Source organism: Carassius gibelio, chromosome A3 (genome assembly GCF_023724105.1).
Source record: "Carassius gibelio isolate Cgi1373 ecotype wild population from Czech Republic chromosome A3, carGib1.2-hapl.c, whole genome shotgun sequence".
Taxonomy (NCBI): Eukaryota; Metazoa; Chordata; class Actinopteri; order Cypriniformes; family Cyprinidae; genus Carassius; species Carassius gibelio.
The window spans coordinates 33,153,198-33,168,345 of record NC_068373.1 but is presented as its reverse complement, the minus strand read 5'-3'; the positions used below and the strand labels follow the sequence as shown (position 1 = coordinate 33,168,345).

At 36.5% G+C, this 15,148-nt stretch overlaps 1 long non-coding RNA gene across 1 annotated transcript; it reads right to left on the bottom strand.

The window, feature by feature from the left end:
• Positions 1 to 996: 996 nt before the first annotated feature.
• On the bottom strand, positions 997 to 2,198 carry LOC127956586 (uncharacterized). Its single transcript, XR_008153599.1, has 2 exons — positions 2,057 to 2,198; positions 997 to 1,176 (listed from the first exon to the last, which is right to left on the bottom strand). It is a non-coding gene; the product is annotated as an uncharacterized LOC127956586 (long non-coding RNA).
• Between the last annotated feature and the right edge of the window lie 12,950 nt (positions 2,199 to 15,148).

Here is a 15,148-nt window from a genome sequence, read left to right as displayed (position 1 = left end):
CAAATCCGGCGGAGCCTTTATCTTAATTTCGTTATTGCCAAATACACATCTTAATTTAAAATTTATCTTAATTTTTTTTTTTTAAATGACTCGTTTTTATTGGTGCGTTGGTCTATTTATAGGTTAAATGAGCCTATGTCTAGAATGCTGAGATGTTACGATGTGACACAGGACATATTTTATTTCTTTGTTCCAACTTCCAAGTTGTCTAGTCTACGTTAGTTATGAGTAAATTATGTTAAAACATGAATAAATTGCTCATTGTTGGCAAAAGGCAAAAGAGCTGTGTGCGTGCGCACATTTGAATAATGTCGGGCTGTAAACGGGTTCGGGCTTTAAAAAAGCTGTCAATCAAAATGTACTTGTCGGGCTCGGGCCGAAACCTGTCGGGCTCGGGTCCTGTCGGGCCTAATTTATAAAGCCCGATTACAGCTCTACGCTCCGCATCCGCGATTAAAACTTTACTTCCACAGCGGGACCGGCCTGGGTCCATTTTGCACCCGTTTATCTCATTTTCAAAATCCTTTCTGTTCTTGCTGTAGGATAAAATAGGATAAACTAAATTGTAAGATAAACTATTATACCTTGTAAGATAAACTATCACTCTGTCTAGCCTAGGCTAATACAGCAATATAAACCTAAGCTTAAATCTGCATTGCCTTGTATTTTTAACCAAATATTGTAAATAAGCCTAACAAAAAATTATCTTAATTAAGATATACATTTACTGTACATAAGTAATCACTACTCAATGGAAATATAAAATTGACATTTGCATTTATGGAGTTATAGGTTATAGCCTATTCAGTTTTTGTTAAGTAGCCTATGTTGGCTAGGCTAATCTACATTCATTTTATGGTCAAAACCTAATTTAATGCTTTATACTGTAGGCCTAGGTCAGTGCAAACTAAAATATTTGATCTATTAGACCACAACTTCATTGAAATGTTGCACTGCACAGCATCAGAAAATGAATAACTGGTGAATAAAAAGAGGTTCAATAAAAAGATGGTTTATTGTTGAAACATTTCTTTTACTCTGTGTGTGTGTGGATGGAGGCGGGACACGTCTCCTCGTTGCCCGATCTGCTGCCAGGTTGAACACCTGATTGTGTGCTTGGTGACCCCTGCATCCGTGGCTGACCGGGTCAGTGTTTTTCCTCACAGCAGCTGGAATCTAACACACAGATATGTTTATGATATGTAGCGTCCAGAGCCAAGTATGCTTACACAATGCAATATTTGAGATAGGTATGAAGGAGATTAAGTTAAAAAGAAACGTGACTTACAAAGTTCTAAACAGGGTTGTGGAGGTTAAAATAAGAGGTGGGTAAACTATGAATTCATGATCAGGGTAAGGTGTGCCGAGCCTTTCACTATCGCTCATTAAAAAAGATCCAAACACTATCAGTGGTATTAAATGGTCCCTTGATCAGAGCACATATTGCATGTTGATAAATCAATCTGGTTTTGTAATATTTTAAGTTTGTTAAGGTCCTATAACAGTCTATTTGGAGGTAAACTCTTAACATTACATAAACCGGTGGATAAACTCTATTTTTGACATTTGAGCAGTGGCTAAACTCCATTTACTTGTATTTAGTCCTGGTTTACATTACATTACATTTAGTCATTTAGCTGATGCTTTTATTCAAAGCCACTTAACATTCAAGCAGAGACCTTAGGTGTTAGGTTAACTTCCCAAAATCATCACTAAATTAAAAAACAACCCACACAGCTCAAACAAAATGGCATTCCATCAGTGTGTATTATTATTATTATTATTATTATTATTATTATTATTATTATTATTATTATAGCTCATAGCCATGTGAAAAAGCTTAGATTAGGAGATGCAGAAAGTGTTGTGAATCATTTATTCATTTACACATCATCTATGTCACACACAAAATAATTAACATCATTTATGAAACGCAAAGTCACGTTTAGTAAAAGATTAATTCATCAATTGGTTGCAGCGTTTTTTAAGACTTCCCTGACATTTACAAACTATTGACTCTGAATGCATTTAATATTACTGTGAATGATATACTTACTGAAAAGCAAGGTCTTGGCTTTTTGTTATGAACCCCCTTCAGTTGATCTGATGAGACACCTCATCTGTGAAGAGCCGGCCCAGAATGCACCAGGTCACCCTCTTCACATCCTGGTCCTCCAGTGGTGCCCAAAGAAGAAATCTAAAAGACAAAGACATCTTTTATAAATAGTCAGGAAGGTAAACATTTCTAAGCTCAAGTTGGAGTTAAAGGTGCATTTAAAATGTTTTTGTTCCTTTTGAAAGCATCCAGAAATGTAGAAAAACATAGAAAAAAAGATGTTTTCTTCTAAATGATGTTTTATTACCAAAGTTTAGGAGGAGCAGGTTGAGATGATGAACATGAGTGGAGAGGTGTATATACAGTATCTAGATTCAGCCATCTCAGCTCACCCCTTCTCCACACTTCTAGTCCTAAACACTTACAGACGGGGGTATACTCTGGGTTTGGGCCGAACACCATATACACATTAACCTGTTCCCCTCTAATTGTGTGCAAGTGTGTGAACTCCTGAAACATCTACCGTATTTCCTGCACTATAAGGCTTATAATCCGGAGCGCCTTATTCACCTTATTTTCCATGTCAACAACAGTGCGGCCATTGCGCTCGTTTTGTCATCTTACTTCCGGCTGAGGGACCGGACGTAATGTACCTAAGCTAGTGGCTAGATAACAGAACGCAGATATATCAAGTATTATATGCTCAGTTAGGGGCTGCATAACAATTGTTTTAAAAGAAATAATTGCACCAAAGATGTAGCGAACACATTGTGAAGCGGTCGTTTGTGAAGCGAGTGTTGTGGTGCACTTTATAATTTTTTTTATAACAAGATATTATAGTACATTACAATAGCTCACATTATTCCTGCTACAGAGATTGCAGGTGATAGCAGGCCAGCTAGCTACATTTCTCATTCAGAGACTGACCTACGTTCTAATATGTTCAGATACCACACCGTTCTAAGTTCGGGTCCCATCATATATTAATTCTCATGATATATTGTAAGTTCTAATGTAAAAATGTTTAATTATTTCCACAGATGCAGTGATGCAGTGGACAGCTGTGAGGATCAGATCCACATGCTCCTGATCTCGCTGAAAGTCACCTGACATTACCTGCTGTAAATAGTTTTTATTTATTTATCTTAATTTGATCTTTTTTTATCTTTAATCTCTGATTTGAAGGAATAAGTCATGTCAAGTTTGCAAGGATGGTCAGTAGAAGGTGTCTCTTGCTTCCTGAAAACAACAAACACTGATCAATACATCACAAATGATTTTATACATCTTATATTAAATTATCCATATTCTAATAAACAAATCACAGTCTGTCTCTTGTTTAACACAACTGATTTAAAACAACTTATGTCATATAGTTAGTCTTCACCCACACCCTCTACATCCCATCCCAATCACCTAATATCCTATCCTTAACCCCTAATTATTCTCATTCCTGCTTATTATTATATATCATTTGTGATGTGTTGATCAGTGTTTGTTGTTTTCAGGAAGCAAGAGACACCTTCTACTGACCATCCTGTAAAACTTGACATGAGTTATTCCTTCAAATCAGAGATTAAAGATAAAAAAAGATCAAATTAAGATAAATAAATAAATACTATTTACAGCAGGTAATGTCAGGTGACTTTCAGCGAGATCAGGAGCATGTGGATCTGATCCTCACAGCTGTCCACTGCATCACTGCATCTGTGGAAATAATTCAACATTTTTACATTAGTACTTACAATATATCATGAGAATTAATATATGATGGGACCCGAACTTAGAACTGTGTGTGTGTGTGTGTGTGTGTGTGAGAGAGAGAGAGAGAGAGAGATGCATTAGAAACAAAACCGTATACACACTGTTAACTGTAGTGTTCAAACGTAGGTCAGTCTCTGAATGAGAAATGTAGCTAGCTGGCCTGCTATCACCTGTATCTCTGTAGCAGGAATAATGTGAGCTATTGTAATGTACTATAATATCTTGTACTACTATAAATATTGAATAAATAGGTGGACAATGGTAATCATGGAAAATTCGTTGTACTTTGTTAACTGCCTGTTACTGATCTTATATGTATTCATAGAACGGACTTCATAAATCTAACGTTAGGCGAGCAAACACATAGCTAGTTAAGGTTAGCTTACCCGAATCTGACAACCTTTTCATCACCAGCGTGACCTCTTTAACGGGACATCGTAGTCGGGACATTTCTCCGGGTAAGGGTGTTCGTCAGTCGCCTTCCCGTCCATGAAATGGTACGAACACACATAAGAGCGCTTGGGTGGGCGCTTCACATTTAGCGCCTTCATCCATTTCCTCAGGTGCTTCTCTTCTTTAGGTGCTGGGTGTAAATTATAAAGTGCAGCACAACACTCCGACTGCTTCACCATGTGTTCGCTACATCTTTGGTGCAATTATTTCTTTTAAAACAATTGTTATGCAGCCCCTAACTGAGCATATAATACTTGATATATCTGCGTTCTGTTATCTAGCCACTAGCTTAGGTACATTACGTCCGGTCCCTCAGCCGGAAGTAAGATGACAAAACGAGCGCAATGGCCGCACTGTTGTTGACATGGAAAATAAGGTGAATAGGAATTGAACAATAATGCTAATGCTTTTGATTTCCTTTAGGATTCCTGTAGGATTCTGTAAGAGTCCTACAGGAAAATGGTCACGAAAATCCTGCGGGATCCTGTAGGAATATGCAGGTATGTGGTCTGTAGGTCCTGCAGGATTTTTTTGTAAGAATTACATTTTTAAATGATTCGCGAACACGCTTTGAACTCCTGAACTGATTCAAATGATTTGTGATCCCCAAACTGACTCAAATGATTTGCGAATCCGCTTTGAACTCCCGAACTGACTAAAATGATTCGCGAACCCGCTACAAACTCTCGAATTGATTCAAATGATTCGCGAACCTGCTCCGAACTCTCGAATTGATTCAAATGATTCGCGAACCTGCTCCGAACTCTCGAACTGATTCAAAAAATTTGCGGTCCCCAAACCATAGACAGTAAAAGAAATGGACACAGCGACCCCATTGGAACTCAATCGAGACAAATGAAGCCCATTTTTAGCGTTTTTTAGCACTTCCGTTTCTGACGCGCAGACTCAAACGAAGCTTGACGACGTCAGCAACCTGTCTGACAGATGTAAATCTTCTAGTAGCTGTGCGTGCAAACTGCCATCGTTAATCTTGCAGAGACGGCGAGCTTGAGCGGGGAGTTCTTTGTCGTGAGTGAGCAGGAGTAAGTATTCTGATTAATTATTTTGTATAGTATTTTAAAATTTAACGCCAGTACGCCATATTAAGTTAATTGCCTGCGAGCTTCTCCACTTGTCTGTACGGTAATGCGACAGAGAGTCGAGTGGTTATGACGCAATCGTTAGCCTATTTTTTACAAAAACTGTTTATACGGGGCCATAATGTAACATAGAAGGCAATGGAGCCCTTTATACATTGTCGTGTATCTTTAGAAATAAATAATGGACAAACAGAGTCTTTAAACGCCTCAGATGTAAAGTTATTCGCTGTCAAAGTGACGCCAAAATGAATGGGAGTCAATGGGAATGCTAACGCAAGTGAAGTTCTGCTAAAAGATGGCAGCCCCCACCCGACTTCAACTTCCGGTCGAGTTCCTTGCCCCTTGCCCCAAACTGACTCAAATGATTCGCGAACCCGCTCCGAACTCTCGAATTGACTCAAATGATTCGCGAACCCGCTCCGAACTCTCGAAATGACTCAAATGATTCGCGAACCCACTCCGAACTCTCGAATTGACTCAAATGATTCGCGAACCCGCTCCGAAACTCCCAACTTTACACTTGACACTTGAGTTAGTGACAGACATGTTAAATGTTAACATTGTTGTTGGAGTGTGTGTTTCTTTTTTTTTAGGACAGTCCTGTTATTCCTCCAGAAGGATGATGCAGAGTGTGCATCAAGTAATTGTGAACCTACGCTTGCATCAACCCTGGAATTTCTACAGAGGTAAAAATAATATTTATTTAAGTGTTCATTTGGCTGAGGCTTTAATCCAAAGTAACTTGCACATACAAATATCTTCTGGGCCTTGCCATGTCTAATTACAAGCACAGACTGTGTTAAGAAGAATTGGACATGCAAGTACATAAAAGCGAATCACTGAAGAAACGTTTATTAATCCCCTTTGAAAAGAGACGTGAGTGAAGATTTGGGAAAAGAAAGGAGATTCCATGCTGGGATGAGTCATGATTTTTTTAAATATTCAATAGTTTATTTAATTATAAAATATCTGTCATGATTCTGCCCTCGTGTCCTTGGTTTTTCCCTAGTCTTGAGGCAGGATCATGACAGACCCATGTTTTGTGTACAAGCACATGGCCTTGCCTTTGGGCCATGTGCTTGTGTTGTCTCGTTCCCTTGCCCCGCCCCCCTTGTTAACCTAGTCGTGTCTTGATTGTCCCATCTGTGCCACCTGTCGTGTCTTGATTGTCCCCCCTATTTAGCTTTCCTAGTGTGCTCTGTCTTGCGTCGGTTCATTGTGTTCCTCACCTGTGATTATACCCTGGTAACCCCTTTGAGATATTGTGTCCTGTATAACCGTGAGTGTTTACTTGTAGTTAGTGTTCTCTAGTTTTGAGTCTTTGTTTATCTTGTCTAATCAGTCCTGTTTAGTTATTTTTGTATCTGCCCTAGTCCTTGTTTTCCCCCTCGTGGGTTTTGTTTTCCCCTTTTGTATTAATAAATCCTGTGTGTAACCCGATCCCTGTCTGCACTTGAGTTCCTCCCTTGCAAACCCTGACAATATCAAATAGGTTGTGTGATTATTCTCTAAAATAAAATCTCCATGTTTTCGGTGCTGATGTGGTTCATGTAACCGGAGGGTGACTGCCAGTAACGCACATAACTATTACAAAGAACCAGCAAAATTAGGCTAATTATGAATGTGTCAAATATCAATGAGACATTTTAATGGTATAAATAATGGAATAATATTGTTAAATTCGCTGATAATCGGGTGACCAGATCGCAAACCAGAATTCAAAGCTGGCAAAGCTCAATTTTATTAGCTCACGCATGACACTCTCATTCTTCTTGAGTCGTGACGTTATAACATTTCGTCTCGTTTTGGTCAACGAAAATGAAGAGGCATTTTAGCATAGTTTTTATTTTTGTAAACCACATTTAGTCTCGTTTTTATTTGTCAACAGTAGGGGTGTCACGATTCTCCAAATCCTCGATTCGATTACATTTTCGTTTCTAAGGTCACAATTCGATTCTCGATTTTTATATAACTATATATATTTTTTAAAGCACAGGTTGCTATGCCATTTTAAGACTAGACTAAGGCTTGGCGGTATGACCAAAATTATGTTTCACAATAACAATATATTTCACAATATAGTTCTGTTATGGAGAAATAACTGTGTATAGACCACCAGGGCCGTATACAGAATTCCTAAAAGAATTTGCAGATTTCCTCTCAGACCTTATAGTTACAGTTGATAAGGCGCTAATCATGGGAGATTTTAATATTCACGTTGATAATGCAAATGATACATTAGGACTTGCGTTTACTGACCTAATAAACTCCTTTGGAGTCAAGCAAAATGTCACCGGGCCACTCATCGTTTTAATCATACACTAGATTTAATTATATCGCATGGAATCGATCTTACTGCTATAGATATTGTACCTCAAAGTGATGATATTACAGACCATTTCCTTGTATCGTGCATGCTGCGTATAACTGATATTAACTATATGTCGCAGCGATACCGTCTGGGCAGAACTATTGTTCCAGCCACCAAAGACAGATTCGTAAAAAACCTGCCTAATCTATCTCAACTGCTATTTGTACACATGAATTAGATGAAATTACTGACAACATGGGCACTATTTTCTCTAATACATTAGAAGCTGTTGCCCCGATCAAATTGAAAAAAGTTAGAGAAAAACGTACTGTACCATGGTATAACAGTAATACTCACTCTCGCAAGAAAGTAACTCGTAGTCTTGAACGCAAATGGAGAAAAACTAACTTAGAAGTTTTTAGGATTGCATGGAAAAACAGTATGTCCAGCTCTATAGCTCTAAAAACTGCTAGGGCAGAGCATATACACAAACTCATTGAAAATAACCAAAACAATCCAAGGTTTTTATTTAGCACAGTGGCTAAGTTAACAAATTACCAGACACCACCTGATTCAAATATTCCACCAACGTTAAATAGTAATGACTTTATGAATTTCTTCACTGATAAAATAGATAACATTAGAAATACAATAGTGAATGTAGATTCTACAGCGTCTAACACTTCAGTTTCATCCATCGCACCCAAAGATAAACTGCAATGCTTTACAACCATAGGACAGGAAGAGCTAAATAAACTTATCACTGTATCTAAACCAACAACGTGTTTATTAGATCCTGTGCCCACTAAATTACTGAAAGAGCTGTTACCTGTAGCCGAAGAACCGCATCTCAATATCATAAACTCGTCGTTATCTTTAGGACACGTCCCAAAACCATTCAAGCTGGCAGTTATCAAGCCTCTTATTAAGAAACCAAAACTAGATCCTAGTGTACTGGCAAATTATAGGCCTATTTCAAATCTTCCATTTATGTCTAAAATTTTAGAAAAAGTTGTGTCTGCTCAATTGAGCACCTTCCTGCATAAAAAGGATCTGTATGAAGAATTTCAGTCAGGTTTCAGGCCCCATCATAGCACAGAAACTGCACTTGTTAAAATTACAAATGACCTTGCGTCAGACCAAGGCTGCATCTCATTTCTAGTCTTACTTGATCTCAGTGCTGCGTTCGACACCATAGATCATGACATACTCATAGATCGATTACAAAACTATACAGGTATTCAAGGGCAGGCTCTAAGATGGTTTAGATCCTACCTGTCCGATCGCTACCATTTTGTTTACTTAAATGGGGAATCATCTCATTTATCATCAGTAAAATATGGAGTGCCACAAGGATCCGTCCTAGGTCCCCTTCTATTTTCAATATACATGTTGCCCCTTGGTAATATTATTAGAAAATACGGAATTAGCTTCCACTGTTATGCTGATGATACTCAGCTATATATCTCAACGAGACCAGATGAAACTTCCCAATTATCTAAGCTAACAGAGTGTGTTAAAAATGTAAAAGATTGGATGACAAATAATTTTCTCCAATTAAATTCGTATAAGACAGAGATACTAATTATTGGACCAAAAAACACTACACAGAATCTTGTAGATTACAATCTGCAACTAGACGGATGTACTGTTACTTCCTCTACAGTCAGAAATCTGGGTGTTATATTAGACAGCAATTTGTCTTTTGAAAATCATATTTCCAATGTTACAAAAACTGCATTCTTCCATCTTAGAAACATTGCCAAGCTATGAAACATGTTATCTGTTTCTGATGCAGAAAAGCTAGTTCATGCATTCATGACCTCTAGACTGGACTATTGTAATGTACTTCTAGGTGGTTGTCCTGCTTCGTCAATAAACAAGCTACAGGTCGTCCAAAATGCAGCAGCTAGAGTCCTTACGAGGTCAAGAAAATATGATCATATTACCCCAATTTTACAGTCTCTGCACTGGCTACCTATTAAGTTCCGTATCAGTTACAAATTATCATTACTTACCTATAAGGCCCTAAATGGTTTAGCTCCTTCATACCTAACTAGCCTTCTACCACGCTACAACCCATCACGCACCCTAAGGTCACAAAACGCTGGACTTTTGGTAGTTCCTAGGATAGCAAAGTCCACTAAAGGAGGTAGAGCTTTCTCACATTTGGCTCCCAAACTCTGGAATAGCCTTCCTGATAATGTTCGGGGTTCAGACACACTCTGTTTAAATCTAGATTAAAAACACATCTCTTTCGCCAAGCATTCGAATAATGCATCTCTTAAATTATGAGTGTAGTTGCATCTGATCAAAGGTGCATTTTTATTTTTTTAGCTTGGGTTAAACTAATTTTACTTTGTTGGAACAGCAGCTATGCTAATGATGTCTCTATGCGTTTCTCTGTTTCTGCTGGATCTTCATCCCGTGGTAACTAGGATTTACACAAGCTCCAGTCTGGATCCAGAACACCTGAGAAGAGATGATGCTGACCCTCAGAGGACCTCAGATGATGCTAACCCTGAATCAACAAACAGAACTAACAAATATTGCTAAATGTGTGACTGAATCATAATAACTTAATTAATAATATTGATAGTTCATCGTCTAGCTGACTACGTCTTGTATTATTATTATTTATTTTTTTCTAAAATCCTGTCAAATGTGCACAAACTACTAGCTACTACTAAATATTGTAGAAACATAATTTTCTGTAAAGTTGCTTTGTAACGATTTGTTTTGTAAAAAGCGCTATACAAATAAACTTGAATTGAATTGAATTGAATCTACAGAAAAGGCTTTATGTATAATCTAATAATAAATTAGCAATGAAAAGTACTTCACCTTGTTTGATTTTATTTTTCTTTTATTTGGTAATCTATTTTGATAGCTAAATATAGTAAACAAGACACATTCATAAACTTTTAGATGAACTGCCCCCAACTGATTGATAAATAAAACTCGTAGGTGCAATTAAACTTTAAAGAAAGTATTGCTGAGTAACTTTTCAATCTCATGTTATTGTTTCACTTCATCATTCAGTTTATAATATCTGAATTTTTTATATTAAACTATTCTATTCATAATAAATGAGTTACTTCCTTTTAATTGTATAGGATATTAGTAATATTAGTGGTTTAGATGTGGTCCCAGGTACAGGTATTGTGATATCTGGCAACCCGTCACCTCAAGCTTTAATCAAGACACCTTCAGAAGCAGCAGTAATAAAAACCTTACAGCAGCTACTGTTAGCGTTGACTAAGTAGGATAAATTATACACTCCTTGTAACTGCGTCATTATTTTACCATAGTCCGGTGATCACGGACACACCGCGCTCCCTTTCATCTTTTGCATCAATAAAATACGATCGGTTCATTTGAGCCAAGTTGTAATCACGTATCGAACTAAATAAATATTTTATCAGCTGGTTCAGTGGCCAATGGGCTTTATGCCCAGCTTAAAACGATTACATTTTTTAAATTGATGATCAAGATTGTGGTTTAGTTTCGATCGAAATTGTGACACACTTAGTCAAAAATATTGCATTACATTTAATTTTAGTCATGACATATAGCCTAGAACACGCTCTCACATGTTTATTTTTTAATAAACCATATTCAAAAACATATGAATGAAACGAAGCGTGCACGTGCGTGAACCAATGGCGTAAACCTAATCAGAGGACACGCCCATAGGACGCGCCACGGGTTTTTAAAAAGAAAGACCGTAGCTTATGCTTGTATGCAGGCCTATGGAATTTATATTCACAATACTTAATAACTAATATTATTTTATTGCATTTATATTAGTTGTTGGAAGAGTTAAAAAAAAACGGTCGGTCATAACGCAAGTTTCAGCTGGCAAATCGGTCGGACTAAAAGGGGAAGAAAATAAATAATTGGGTCGGTACTACATTGACAGGGTCGGTCGGGTTACGGCAAACACGGGGTTCTTCGGTCATTTATGACCCGAAATTTTTTTTTTTTTAAATGTTAAAAATCGTAGCTTCATCGGAATGGTCCGAAACTTGGTGACTTTTTTGGTACTTGGTATATGAACACCCAAGAAAATTGGGGACAGGATTTTAAAAGTCTAAGTGGTCGTAAAAAAAATAGTCACACTCAGGGTCTTCGGGTCAAAAATGACCTGCCATAGGAAATGAATGGGAAATTTGCAAAAATATGAAAATACTGAGTTTTTTTGTGTGTACAATCTACAAATCAGCCACGATGCAGAAAAAAAGCATACAACAGTGAAGGGGTGAATCTCTAAAACATCAAGAGTGCAAAACAGACAAAAAAATTCACACACACACACACAGACACACACTTATACACACAAAACACACACAAATGAAAGTGTATCATTGCAAAAGCTAATTTTGGGAAATGTGTGAAATAAAAGAAATTATTCATCAATGTAAGAAATAAAGTGCACAGCAATAAAAGCATGAGGCTGTAAGCCATCAAGGTTGCAAAATAGACACTCACTCACACACACACACACACACACACACACACACATAGGGAAATATGAGACTGGTGAAACTGTAACAGAGAAATGTGAGAATATGTGAAATAAAATCAATGAATCAAATAAAGGGGAGACATTGGATCCAAAATGTAAAAAAGTCACACACCATGTCTCTCTCTTGAACACACACACACACACAAACAAACACACACAAGCACGTGTGCACGCACGCACGCACACACGCACAAACAGAGTAAGGTCAAAGGATGGAATTCTTCCCTAGTAACCTCCAGGCCTATTCGAGCGACCCAGGCCCAGCGTGACACTTTTTTTATTTTTCTATTTTCCATTTACATGTACTGTTTGAAAATGATTATACGTTTGCTGTTATTTTTGTTTTTTGTTCATAATTGCTGTTGGCAATTTTGAAGAGTTACTGTTCATTGAATTGCAAAAAATAATTTTAATGGAAATGTTTATAATAAAAGGTAAATAAAAATATGTTATGATTTAAATAATGTAATTTTTTTTATTAAGTTAGAATTAAAACAATGGGTAACAAAATGCTTTCCATTTGTTCTCTTTCTAGTGCAATGTTCAGGTTTGACTGTATTATAAAGTAAAACTGGCACTTGAAATTACCATTTAAATCAACCAAACAAAAAAAAAAAAAAAAAACTTGACAAAAATAGTCTTTGAGAATCTGTGATTATATATTAAAATCCACAACCTGAAATAAATAGGCAAATATGTGCAAAAATCACTAGAATTCACAAGCCTTTCTACAGAGAGCTGTAAATTCTCTATAGTGGTAAAAATGTGCTATTGCATGATAAAAATGCTTAATTTGTCCACCAGATGGCACCAATCTAATTTCAAAAATTGTTTTCTATAGGCCTTGGCTGTACTTTAAAATAAAATACAGCATTAATAAAAATAAAAATAAAAATACATATATATATAAATTTTCTATTATATTCAATGGGAAAAAATGGATCATAATTATTGCATAAAAATTCATTATTATCATAAAATTCTCTCAAAACACCAAAAAAGAAAGAAAAAATATTATTCAACAAAAATACATTTGATTGATTTTACTGAAAAAAAGTATACCTGAATCCCGCCCTCTGGGTCATTTTTGACCCGAAGGTCCTGAGTGTGACTCATAAATGAAGAACCCCGGATGGCCTAACAGGGGTCATGAATAAAAGACAATCACTCACTGCTTTTGGGTGAATAGGCTAACTTTTGTAGCTTTAATAAGAATCAGTTTATTTAATTCATAAATCATGCAGTCCTCTGCTATTCTTAAACATTTGGCTGTTTATCTTATTTGATGTGATAAAAACACTAAATAATAGTTATAACTATGTATTGGTATGCAATTTATGGTAGTGTATGTTGCTGGAAAAAGCTTTAAAATAGAGCTGGAAAGTGCAATAAATAATAGCTTAAAGCTTACTGAAATTGGGTACTTTAACCAAATGTAACTCCAGAGACCTTGTGTGAGCCACCACTACACAAAGGAGAGAGAACATTTGGTACAATATAATGCAAATAGCAGCCCACCTTTATGGAAGTTTTGGTTTTAGTAAGGTACTCTTTTTGATTAGGTAAGAATTAGCCTCTGGGCTACTATTCATTGTTTGTTGTACCAAATGATGTTGTTCGTTAACCTATCATGGCTCAGGGTAACTCCGAACAACAGGGCTATGGGCTGAATAATGCCAGGACAACTGTCACCTGTATTTTAACTTGTTTGTCTTTTACTTTGGACTGATTTGACTTACGGAGATAGTTGTGTTTCATGTATAAATAAAGTAGTGTTTATCTGTGTTTCTTCCCTCTTCTGCTTCCCTAGATGTTTCTTTTCGATTAATCCGGAGAGGGGGACAGAAGTGGAACGGACAAAAGCAACACGGTTGCATGTTAATCCAAGAGTCTTTACCTTGTTCAGGACCTCTCCAAACATGAAGGGCCAGCCGTTTATAAAGGTATGTGTGCTAGTGTTTAGTTGTCCTTGATTGTTGACTGACTTGACTAATGAAACTAATTGATATGATTTTGTGTTTCTTTCTCTCTTCTCTGTTCCTAGGTGTTTTTTCAATTGAGTGACTGCGAACCCCCATATCTACTTTGGGCCAATATTAACGGTCACGTTTTTCACACACCCACTCTCTCTCCTCTTCCTTATTCACTGAATTTTTCAACAATAAATTGGAATTCTTGTGAATTGTACATTGACTAATGAGTGGTTTGTTAAAGCCTATCATTGCATTTAGAGGTCATTTGAAACAGCTGCTGTTTCTTCTGCAGATATGTATGGAGAAATAGGAGTAAAGGATATGTTTTCTTTTTAGTGTGGAATGAAAATACAGTCAGAATCAAGCTTTTGCTATGAAAAACTTTATTTTTCTAAATTTTTTAAATAAGCCCTGATGTAATGTTAAATAAACAGCCGATGTTAATTTAACTGAGCAAACTCGTCAGTTTATTATAGCAGTGAGATAGATATCACAGAATCCCAATGTTGAATTCACATGTTTAAAATGTTACATTTACTCAACAAACTTGTTCACTTCAGTGTAACCATGATGCTAATATTACTGAAATCCAATGTTAAAAATACATGTTTAAATTGTAAAATTCACATGTAACTCCGTAAGTATGTTTACTTGGTTTGATTACATTTTTACAGTATTGTTCTGGTAAACACAGCTGCCGTTTTTTTTCCGTAGAAAAAAATGGATTTTTTTTTTACAGTGTATAGTTTAGAAAATGTTAATAAAACACTACAAGAACTCAAGAGATAAACTTTGTCAGAACAAATGTATCTTGATAATGTCATTTAACTTGGATAGAAAGGAGTCTGCGATAATATCATAATTGTTATTTTAGCGAAGTGTGATTAGACATACAGAGAGCATGCACTCTTAGAAAAAAGGGTTCATTGGGGTTCTATATAGAACCATAGGGTTCTTTACTCA